Genomic DNA, 12,525 nt, shown 5'->3' with positions numbered 1-12,525 from the left:
GAGCAAAGAATCACTTTTCAAGAAACTAAAAAAAAACCATTACCCACAGCACTTTTAAATAAAAATAAAAAAATAAATAAATAAACCACACGTGAACTAAAGCTGCAAATTAAATGCTAAACAATAAAGCAGAAGTTCTTAAATTATATCAGTTCAGATGGAACCAGAAGGGCTAGTGAAGTACCTTATGTAAAGTGTATGTTGGGCGAGCTGCTACATTGCCCGGAGAATGTAATAAGATTAGTTAAGATTCCCTAACTTAGCTGATGATTATTAGAGTGTTTGCATTAGTAATGCAATATTTGATATGTGTTCTCTTTTGCTAATCTTCATATACTGGTTATGCAAACATATCAGACTGTGCTGTGCCTATCAGTCCTAGAAGTATGGTTCCCTCTCATACTTTGGGAGCTAGAAATGTGGAAACAGTATATAAGAACTATTTTGTTGAGTAAGTGCTGATTGTTAGCTTAGTTTGTTTGTGTCTTTCGGCTTTTCCCGGTTAGGGGTCGCCACAGCGGAACTCTGGTCTGCTAATGATTGGCAGTAGATTTTTACATACCGAGTTGCCAGCTCTGACGCACAACCTTCAATGAAGGTACGCCCATTCATGCATGTCTCCACACAGAAGACGTTCTAACTGAGAATAGAACCGAACAGCGTCTTACTAGGAGGCGACAACGCTACCATATACGTATAAGTCACCACTTACACTGAGAACAAGTCTTTTGGAATCTGGCCAATGGAGTAAGCCTGTTTATGGGTTGGTCTTACAAATAAGTATGTTACTTACGCTGAGAGCAAGTCTTTCAGAATCAGGGCAGATTTACACTGCGAACAACTCTTTTAGAATCTAGTCCAGACATTAAGCCTGTTTATGGACTGGCCTTACACAGAAGTAAGTCACTTAACTGGAGAACAACTCTTTTTGAATCTGGCCCACAGAGTAAGCTTGTTTATGGACTGGCCTTATACAGAAGTAAGTCACTTACACTGAGAGCAACTCTTTTGGAATCTGGCCCAGTGTTTCTCGTGGCTGAGCAATGGCTCCCGTCCAAATCACCTAAAATTTTGCTAAAAAATAGCAAACAGAATAGAAAACACTGCAGCCATGAATTAAATCATAGACAGTGTTATGAGACAGCAATGTTAGTCACTGCACCAGTTTGCCTCCCAAGTTTACAAATAATTTTTGACTATACTGTGTTTTGTCAGGATACATGTTGAGAAACCCTTTATAACAGAAAATAGTTCCTAGAGACTGGTAGTGAGTGTTCACCAGCTTTACAAATATTGTTAAAATAGCTTCAGTTTCAAGATAGTTGTTGTGGTAAAGACCTTTGTACCTAATGTACACCTAAGTAAGTTTGGAAACTTCTGTGTTCAATAATATAGATGTCTAAGATCCACAGCATTATGTACGCTGTTATGCTCCTGCTATAAGTACAGAATTTCTATTCCTGGAAAAGCATGGAGGTTTGGTGTTTCGTTAAAAACTAGTACCAATTCTTTCTGACTCACTGATGTTTATACTAACACAATGGAGGCTGCACACTCACCTCTGTTTGCTTTACACAAAATCCCTGCAAATATGATACTGCTCAAATCCATCATCCACCACAGACCTGAGAGAACACAGTATTTCCTCTTTTTCAGAAACTTGAGAATTCTTTTCTCTTGAAACACAGTCTTTTAAAGTATTTTGCTTTATCTGCACCTTTTCAAAATATGTTTAAATTATGTATCAACTACTCCAAGACTGAGATATTTATGTTTATATTTTTGATGGGCATGAAAAACATAAAACAGATTAATGAGTAAAATTAAATAATTTAAACAGAAAAAAGATGAAAGGAAACAAATATTAGGGTGCTGAAGTGAAATTTGACAAATGTATAGGCCCTTTAAAAATATGGGTGATATTAAACATACTAAAAGTTCCAGTTCTGAATCACGCTACTTTAAAGAATGTCATCAATAATGAATTTACTCTTTTTATTGGACATTTATATTACATTTACGCAGAAATTATAAAAGTGGGGAAATATATCTCAGATTTCTTAAAGTATAATCTAAAATTGCTTTTTAAATGTAATAATGAACCTCCATGTGTATCAAATGATGACCTAGATTGTACATATTTGTTTCAAGTGAACTCACAATAATATCCTTTTTAATCCTTTTGTTCCACTGGGTGATTAACTAATAAACTTTTGATTGGTGGGAATATAAATGACTCGACATTAAAAGAAATAAGTTCTCTTCTATTGTATTCTTCCCTTGAAGTCTGTCAGCCCAAAACACCAAAACCTTTACATAGAATAAATGTGAACAATTGGGATAGCTTTTATTGTTTTGTGTGTGGGTGTGTGCTTGTGCACAGGTATGAATTTCATGTCATGTCCAAATTAACTTCCAAACAATCCCAGTCCACCCCCTTGCATTACATACAGATGCAGTTAGTGTGCTTTCCTCTTGTTATCAACAACTCTCAAATCACCTTCAGATATGAATCCTTTCCTACATAGTTTTTTAATTATTAACAAATTTTCTATACTGATGCATTCAAACATTTTAAATAATTATTCCAGGAAATCAGAAGCTGCAGATCAAGTACTGTGTGCCTTGCATACAGGTTTGCCTTTTGTTTTGGGTGTCGCCTGATTTTTTACTTATAATTTGATAATTATTCCACTGCATGCGGTCGAGGTTCATTTTCAGAGGAAGCCATGGAGAAGGGTGCGATAGAATAGTCTATTGTAATGTATAATATTTGTTAAACACAGTAAAATGCAGCATTTTAGGTCAAAATAAAACAAATGTTTAAAGTACACTACTGCTTTAAGAGTCAGTACCCATAACAATAAACAGCATTGTGAATGTCACATGTTTTTCCTGTTTCACCAGTTGCTGCTATGTTAATAAACGGAATGTATGCATATTCAGAACTTACTTGTGTGTCTGTGTTTTGTTGTCAATGTGGCAGTCCTATGGTATATCAGAATGATCTTGAAATTCACATGCTGTCAGAACAGAGTAGTACTTGTGAGTTTGACCCTTACTGGCTGGTATACAGAGCTATATATGTACATCATTCATATTGCTGTAAGGTATATTCTTCAGTCACAATACTACAAGTAGGTGGAAATGGACAAAAAGAAATGGTGCAAAGAAATTAAATCACCTTTCAGCAACAGAAGTTTGAAAGCTGAAATGAGTAAAGACCTTAGACTAAACAAGTGAATAAAATTACATAATTACTCAGTATACTTGTGACAGAAGAAATGCAATAAAAAAGTGCCATATGGACAAAGTAAATCAAATGACAAAACAAGGAATTATTTTAAAAACAAGGAAATTACACAATGAACAAGCAACAGAGCAAAAATAACACTGAAATTAAATTGGATGAACATGTTACTTTTTGACAGTACAGGGAAAAACTTTGGGGCTTCACAGCAAAAGAGCTTTAGATACCACTTTTGTTTTTTACGGTTACAAAATCACCATCATATCTATCTATCCTTCCAATTGCACCATCAGCAGCCTTTTGTTCCGCAGGCAATTTGAACATAGAAGCAATAGTTGCAGGGATGTCATCTTTTCAGCACTGCTTCTGGCATAGTAAAGAAAACTAAGAAGGTACAAGTCGAACTTTTTGGCATATTGGCATGCTGGTGTTTAACATTTAATTTTACTAAAGAACAGCAGATTGATATGGAAGATGTTAATGATAGATTTAAACATTATGTGATCCTAAAAATGCTTGTCACATTTATTTTATTATATAACTGATATTTCATTGAACATTAAGGGCCACAAAAATCTACTGATGCCAACGTGACTGAACTGAGGCATACACCTGAAGAATGCGAGATTGAAGAACTGCATAATTCATTGCTGGTTGATAAAATTCTCTGTTGTATAAACATGATACGGTATGAAGGAAATGTTTTTAAGTGTCTTAAGTTAACTCACAAGAAAATATTGAGTGTCTGCAGTGTAGAAGAAGAAGCACTGAAACAAAAGTGCTTGATAAGGATATGGATTAATGCAAAATTAAAAGGAAGCAAAAACATGTTAAAAGTAAGTAGTCTGAATCTATTGGGACAAATAGCTAAATATATTGTAAAGACAAGGAGGAGCTTTAAAAGAGATTCAAAATAAAACTAATAAATAAACAACTGTTGTTAAATATTAGTTTATTAAAGGAAGAAATAGTTTCCCCTTGCTGTATTATTTTTGGGTAATTTTAAAGTCACAAGTCATAGCTTGTGAGGGTAATTGTTGAATGGCTTGTTAATGCATTCTCATTAACTGGTAATTTTTAGATAATTGCTCATGCAGATACTTTGAATGCACTATATTCAAAAGTGAGTAATGTATTTGTTCATTGAGGGGTTTGGGGAGTATATACACTTAACTGTGATAAATATGCTAATACTTTAATGAACTAATTATGCCAACTCAACAATGGGAAATCTATTGATACTCATGGTTAGTGTGAGTCACTGGATTAACATCCTTTCAGGTTCTTCCTTTACCTTTTTTGCTTTTAAAGAACTCACTAACATACACAGTTAATAGAAAAGCTTAGAAGTGGCTACATAGAGGCTTTGTGGCATGTTCATAGCTTCATAGGCACTTACATCAGGATCTTTAGAAACCTAGCTATATATCCCCATGAAGTTTTTGCCCTTATATTTTAAGAACAACCCAGACATGATCATAACATTTATATGTTGCCCCATCCATGAAGGACGAGAGCTAAACCAGGAGGCAGTTTGTGGTTACCCATCCATTCATCCAGATTATGTTTGAATAGTGTAAGACAAGTACTTTGCTTTATGTGAAGATGAAGGCAATTCCAAAGAAGTGGTATTCTATGGGATACATATCTGTACCTCCAACATATTTTGTTTATGTCACAAAAGACTTTTAGATCTCCTGAGTGGATGTGTATGCCACCACTGTTAAGGTTCCTGGTGTTGAGCAGAAATACCTTTATGTTATCCATATTCTGTTGTATTATACTGGAAGCTTTTGAGGACTGACATTGCCTAAAAAAGGCACTATGGTGATAGGCAAGATTTTAGCCAATATATGGAAGCCATGAGGAGACAGAAGCAGGCCATCCCTGGCAAAGCAATTAAGATTGTCTACCATGTCTTCCCAGGCATACATATAATAATCAACCCCCTCTGAATGACACTGGAAGTTAAGCCAATTGTTGAAGTTGATAATCTTCTGTTTGTACTGCAGTATCATTATTGGTGATGATAAAGTGCTGCTCAAGGTTAGGTTTGCACCTTCCTTGGACACGTATTCTGAGAGCTCCATCACTTCACACTTATTGTTAATGCACAGATGTGAAGTTCAGGGTGTGCTAGATCTGTGCTAGAGGAAAAAGGTGAGAAAATCAGTACTTTAATCATTAACAAACTGAAAGACAGAATAAAAAGATGTCTTATACATACTATACAATTCAGTAAAGTCTTTACCAAGCAGGTGATTCTTCTTACTATATACACCTATATCTATATATATATATATATATATATATCTATATATATATATATATATATATATATATATACATATATATATATATGTGTATATGAGTCTACTGTATAAGTTCGAAAATACACTTCTTCAAACTCACACAGTAGACCCTGGGTTACGCAAAAGTGCACTTAATCGAAAGTGCACTTTTGCAAAACCCGCTTCAATGAACGGGCTACTACTGAGTTTAGTGCAGTAGTTACGGACCTTAGGGTTAGGGTGCAGGTCATGGTAAGGGGATAGCTAGTAGGGCTATCCCCTTACCATGACCTGCGCCCTAACCCTAAGATCCGTGACTACCGCACCACAGTGGAGGATAGCCTGTCCTCCACTGTGGTGCGGTAGTCATGGACCTTAGGATTAGGGCGCGGGTCATAGTAAGGGGATAGCCCTACTAGCTATCCCCTTACCATGACCCGCGCCCTAACCCTAAGGTCGGTAACTACCGCACCACAGTGGAGGACATAGCATGTTTTCCTGCTGTCCTCCACTGTGGTGCGATCCATTCATAGAAACTGAGTTCGTGAAAGTGCACTTTCGAATAAGTGCACTTTCACGTAACTGAGCGGTCTACTGCTCTTTTTCGAATACATGGTATTCGATGAAAAGCAGTAGACCCAGATATATACATATGTATATATATATATACATATATATATATATATATATATATATATATATATATATATACACACACACATACACACACACACACACATATATATATATATATATATATATATATATATATATATATATATATATATATATATATATATATTAGTCCTAGCAACAACAAAGCTTACAGTTTACTTACATATGGGATGTTTTGTTTTCTACAGGTGACAAATTTTAATCAATTTGGAAAACTTTGCAGTACCAAGACATTGTCCTCTACTCTCTGTTAAGTAAACTGTAGTAATAGAAGATGAACTGTGGACTACCGGGGGATTAGAATATAATACGACTATGGAAATTCTAATTGCAAATTAACGATGCTAATCACTGGCCTTTTATTCAATTATAATGGATGGTAAAGATCCTATTGCACTTTGCTAATTTGAATACAGGATTGGTGTTATGTTATCAGTGAATGCAGCAGTATATGATATGGTCACATGATCTGAAGTGTGTTCCTGATTCTGTTTCATATTTTTGCTTTGTCCCTTGTAAATGTTTGATTCTCTGGTAGATCACGGAAGATTACAGTTAGTTAACAACACTAAACACTTGTAGTTTCATATCTTCTTGTTCTTCATAGAATTCATTTTGATACAAAACCTATTATTTTGCTGACATTCTAGGATTAGGGTAATATTTAGGAACTGTCCCTGATTTAGGGCCTTTGTCCTTCATTATTTATGACTTTGTTCCTGATCCTTGATCAATAAATTTCAGAGGTATGGTGTAGAATTAATTACTAAGAAATTATTAATGCTAACCCATTATTAAACTTGAATCCTTACAGTAATCATCTGATTTGATTTTTTCACAGCTCTGAAAACTAAATAAGACCTACCACTCGATACTTACCACAGGGAATTTGCAGTAATTTAAAGACTGTCATTAGGAATGAACAGCAATACATGCTGTTTTTTCTGTCACAGATAAAAGTAATTTAAGTGTATCTTCTATTTTACTGTTTTGAATTACAAATGGGTTGCATATAATATGACTTATTTTAATTATATATTTCAGGAGGTCTTATAGGTTAAGGAAAGCAACACTTTGTCACAGAAAGTCAGTGCTGTGAGCAAGTAAAAGAAAACAAATGTTGAACAAATTACAGAACCAACTAATATTGCCAACATCTTGGCAGATCGGTTCAGTGCTAATTTTACCCCCCCCCCCCCACCCACTAAAGGGCCCATATCTATACAGGAGGAATGCAGAGTTCCTGTAATCACAACTACGCAGATAAAAGCTGCACTCTCTAAAGCCAAAAACGCAGCATCCATGGGACCGGACAACATCCCAGGCTGCGTCTTACACGAACTTCAGAACAAACTGGCTCCCCACTTAAGCACCATGTTCAATAATAGCCTCGCATCAGGCTTTGTGCCCACTGAATGGCACACAGCAACAGTTATCCCACTCCACAAAAGGGGAGCCACCACTGATCCCGGGAACTATCAACCTAATAGCCTGATGAGCCTGGTCTGCAAGGCTATGGAACGTATCATCATGGAACTCATAAACAAAGACATTGGTAACCTCCAAACTCTGGATCCCACCCAGTTCGGGTTTGTGAAATGCAGATCATGCCTCCTGAACCTGATCGACTTCTCTGAGGCAGTCATCAAAGCCGTGGATGAGGGTAAGGTGGTTCACACAGCCTATCTTGATCTCGCCAAGGCTTTCGACACCATCCCCCATTCTGGAATTACAGCTAAACTCACTAAACTAGGTATAAATCCCTACATCACAAGATGGGTTGCCAACTGGCTCACTGACAGAACCCACACTGTAAAAGTTGCAGACTCCAAATCTGACCTCAAGGCAGTGACAAGTGGAGTGCCACAAGGTTCCGTCCTGGGACCTCTCCTGTTTGGTATCTACTTCTCTGAAGTACAGGCTAACACAGAAGGCCTCTCGCTGACGAAGTTCGCAGATGACTGCAAACTAGGAGCCATAGTCAAGTCCCCAAATGATGTGGAAATCCTGCAGAAGGGCCTCAGTGAGACTGATGCCTGGTGTCAGAGCCATGGCCTCAAGCTCAATGCCAAAAAGTGCAGTGTCATCCCCTTTGGTAAAAACTCTGCACCCATGAACTACCACATAGGCAGCAATCTACTTAACACCAAATGCGTGATAACAGACTTTGGGACCCAGGTGGACAGTAGTCTCTCCTTTGATAGTCACATTGCCACAGTAGTCAGGAAGTCCTTCTACGTGGCACACCTCATCATAAAAGGGTTCTCATCCAGGAAAAAAGAGAACATTGTTCCCATCTACTCGGCACTCATTAGACCCATTATAGACTACAACGCCCCTGTTGGAATGTACCTCACAAGACATCTGCAGCAGCTGGAAAGGCCACAGAAGTACCTCACAAAGAGGATTACTGGCCTTAAACAAATGCCCTACACTGACCGGCTCAAAAAACTCCAGCTTTACTCCATAGCATATCGCCTACTCTGAGGTGATCTCTGCCTAACATATAAAGCTATGTCAAACCCAGAGCTGTTGGACATGCTACACCTAAAGAAATCCCAATCCCTCCAAGCTACACACTCTAGGGACCTAAAACCTTGTTACCACAATAAACAGGACACGCTGGAGGGATAGATTCCTATCCCAGAGACTTCCTATACTCTAGAACAAGCTACCCATCTATGTCAAGCAAAGTTCTTCATTAGCACTCTTCAAGAAAAATCTTGATGAGTGGATGGGAAATAGGAAATACACCCTGGGGATCACTTCTGTGTCTCTGCTGGACAGTGGTACAGGAAAATAACTTTCTTGGGTGGCGTAAGCTATGGTACCTTGCTGGCTAGGCTTACGTAGGCCCTCGGGCATAGCCTAGTACCTACCTATGAAAGGAAGGAAGATGAGTAACAAAAAAGATGAAAGAAAGAAGAGGTGGTAAAAGAAGGAAGAGGGATAGACCAGTTTAGTAAAAGGTGTTAAAAGAGACATACTTTTTAATAAATGCAACAAAATGTTAACAATTTAACTAAGAAAGTATTTTTACTCTTTTAATGATGCATAACTCTCTTTATTTAATAACAGAAAATCATTATTGAGATTATATAATATTTTATGTGCAACATTTACAAAGAGATAAGCTAACTTTGCCAAGAGTTGACATTAGAGTGCACATAATGTATTTAAGCTTATTAACAAAAGTTTTAAATAAAGCAGAGCAATAAAGAAAGGAAAGAGAAGAAAGTGGAAATTGAGGAGAAGGGAAGAGGGACAAACAAAATAGAGTGAAGAGAAAGAAAAAAATGAAGGGAGAGCATTTCATTTGGTTAGTCACACTAGACTAATAGCTTCTGTTCAGGGGAGACCAAGCTGGTATTCATACTGACAAGGGCGAATTTTGTCAGGGCACTGGAGAACATCCGATCTGAAGTAGTTAACTTCGTTTGCTCAGCAACCTGTGGGTATCGGATCCGATTTGGATCTGAGTCAGCAGCTTTCCAAGCTAATAGATCCGAGCTCCAAGCTCCTTCCCCTACCCATAATGCCCTGCCATCTCCCACTAACCCTCAGATCTCATTTGCTGCGGCTTCCATAAGCTTCTCTGAATGAGCTCTGAGCATAGTGCTGTAAGTTTAGAATTTAAACCTTGAATTCCTGTCAGATTCTTCTATAACTTTGTGTGTGTGAACTTCCCCTATCTTTATTGTCTCTTTTGGGTAGTTCTTTTAATTTTTAGTTAAGTTAGTTTTATTCCCCTCCCCCCTCTGCGTGTGTGAAGTTGTGTGCTTGTGGGCCTACTTTTCCTTTCTTCTTTTACAATGGCTGAAGGCCCTAAAGCCATTTTCTCTAAATATACCAAGTGTGGCCATAAGCTGTTCCCAGCGGATGGTCACACTCGGTGTGTCCTTTGCCGGGGGGTTGATCACCTGTCTTCGGGCTGCACTATTTGTGCAGCCTTCAACCCCAGGGCTTTGAAAGATAGGAGGTCGAAGCTTATTCTGGCGGGCCTTTTGCCCCCAGACTCTGCTTCGTCCTCCTCGGTGGCGCCGGCCGCAGCTGCGGCTGCCCCACCTGCCGCTCCTGATCCCCTGGCCAGGACTCGCCCTCCCTCATTGGCCCAGGAGGAAAGGGACAGCAGAAAAAAAGATAGGGACAGAGAGAAGGAAAGGCATCGCAGTCATAAGAGGCGATCCGACTCGACCATTTTAGCACCGCCATCTAAACAGCTTGCCTCTCCCCTTAAGGTCTCCGGGCCTTCCCCCTCTCGGCTCTGTTCTCCACGTTTCTCCCTGGAGCTGGAGGAGGAGACCCGGTCACCCTCTAGGTCATCCGAGCGGCCTTCCCGGCTGGCTTCGGTGGCCTCATCTAGATCCACCAGAAGTTTATCGGACGCTGATATGGACCGGATGATGATGCAGATGGGAGTGCTCTTGCCTCCCCCCCCCCACTGGGGGGGAGCTCGACACCTTTTTTTGCCCCCATTGCTCCTTCTCTGACCCGCTTTCGGGGTTCAGAGCTGTTGGATCTGACTAGCTTCGGAGCAGGGGTAGAGTCGGCGCCGACAGAGTTTCCTACTTCGATGCTGACTGTACCCTCGAGTCTGTCGGATCCATTTTCGGATCCGAGCTCTCGGGGCCATGAGCTGAACGTCAGATCTGGAAGGGTCAGCGGGCCTTCGGCTCCATCAAGGTCGGGGCACACTACCCTTTTGGATCTGGTCGGGTCACCTTCGGCGCCGATCCACACATCGGATCCGAAGGGAGTGCTTTCGGATCCAAGGGAAAGCAGTTCCTCCTCGGCATTCGACATTGTAGAGAGGGTCCTTTCAAGAGATTCGAGATCCCAGGCTCTTGCTTCGGATCCACCCGCCATTCCCACTCAGATGGGTCTTTCCTCCATCATCCGGCCCCAGGGACAGCCTGCGCCTATGTCCCAGATTGTTCCCATAGAGGAACAGGACATTGTTGGTGAGGCCTCTTTGGACAGCCCCCCCCCGAGGAGGTCCCTCACAAATGGAAGTGCAAGTGGAGGCACTTGGACTCACCTGAGTCCCTCACGGAGGACACAGACTTAGAGGAAGGGGAAGGTTCCCCAAAGTCACCCCCCGAAGATGTTTTCTTCGGAGACATTATGGAAATGTTACGTATTGGGGGGGTGGTCTGCCCAAAAACCTTCCTCGGATGAGTCTGTGTTTCTGGAGGCATTTGACACAGGTCCATCTACCTCTTGGGTGTCCCCTCCCGCTGACCCCCTGGTAGACCTCATAACTACCAGGGCATGGAAGGAGCCGAACACTGTTGAGCCAATTCCCAAGAGACCAGACAGGATCCTCAGCCTTCCCATGGACAGGACAGTTTGGCGCAAGGGTGCCCCAGTGGATGCCATGGTGGTGGCAGCTGCCACTAAAAAGGAATTAGCACAGGAGAGTTCCTTGGTGCATCCTCCAGTCAAGAAGTCTCGGATGATGGACCATTTGGGAAAGCGGATGTTCTCTTCAGCGACCTTCTCTGTAAGGTCACCGAATTATATGGCACGTGTGATTAGGCTAGAGCGGGACCTGAAGAGTACGCTGGGTCACCCATGTCGGCCGAGGACAAGCGGACCTTCTCGGCTCGAATGGCCACTCTCAAGTCAATCACCAACACATCTACGTGGCTCCTCTCCCATGCTACGGAAGGAGTGGCTAGAGCTAGCGGAATGGGCGTCGTCTTACGTAGACAGGCCTGGCTCCGTCTCTGCGACTTTGCGGAACCCTTCAAGGCATCCTTCATGAACGCCCCTTTTGATGGTTCTACTGTCTTTGGCAAAACTGTCCGTGATATGCTTCTCCAGAGGGAGAAAGACGGGAAGACATTGTCTGCCGTCGGGATCCACTTCTTGGCTCCTCAGAGGTCCTACTCCAGGAACCAAAGAGGACAGAAGAAGATGTGGTTCCGGAAAGCTCAACAATCCCATTTCGCTCTGGATCCCTCGTCCTTCAGAGGCAGAGGAGGACAAGGTGGACGCCGGCCCAGGGGCAGAGGGGGTCCGAAGAATTTTGGGTCGATTGAACCATTTTCAGATTGACCCGCGCAGCAGCCAGGAGGGGTTGCCTGACTGCTCCTCTCTGGAGGCAGTCGGGGGGCACTTCTTGGAACACCCAGCGAAATGGGAGTCCATCACGACAGATCGCTGAGTGCTCCGAATCATATCCAGAGGCTATTCGATTCCTTTCCTATCTCACCCTCCCCGATCAACAAAACTCCCCGATGGACCACCTGATCAGAGGGAGGCAGCAGCATCAGAAATTCGAGGGCTGCTAAGAAAAAGAGCTAT

The sequence above is a fragment of the Protopterus annectens genome, chromosome 16.part0 (genome assembly GCF_019279795.1).
Source record: "Protopterus annectens isolate FY-2018-M chromosome 16.part0, PAN1.0, whole genome shotgun sequence".
Taxonomy (NCBI): Eukaryota; Metazoa; Chordata; order Ceratodontiformes; family Protopteridae; genus Protopterus; species Protopterus annectens.
This window is presented reverse-complemented; position numbering follows the sequence as displayed.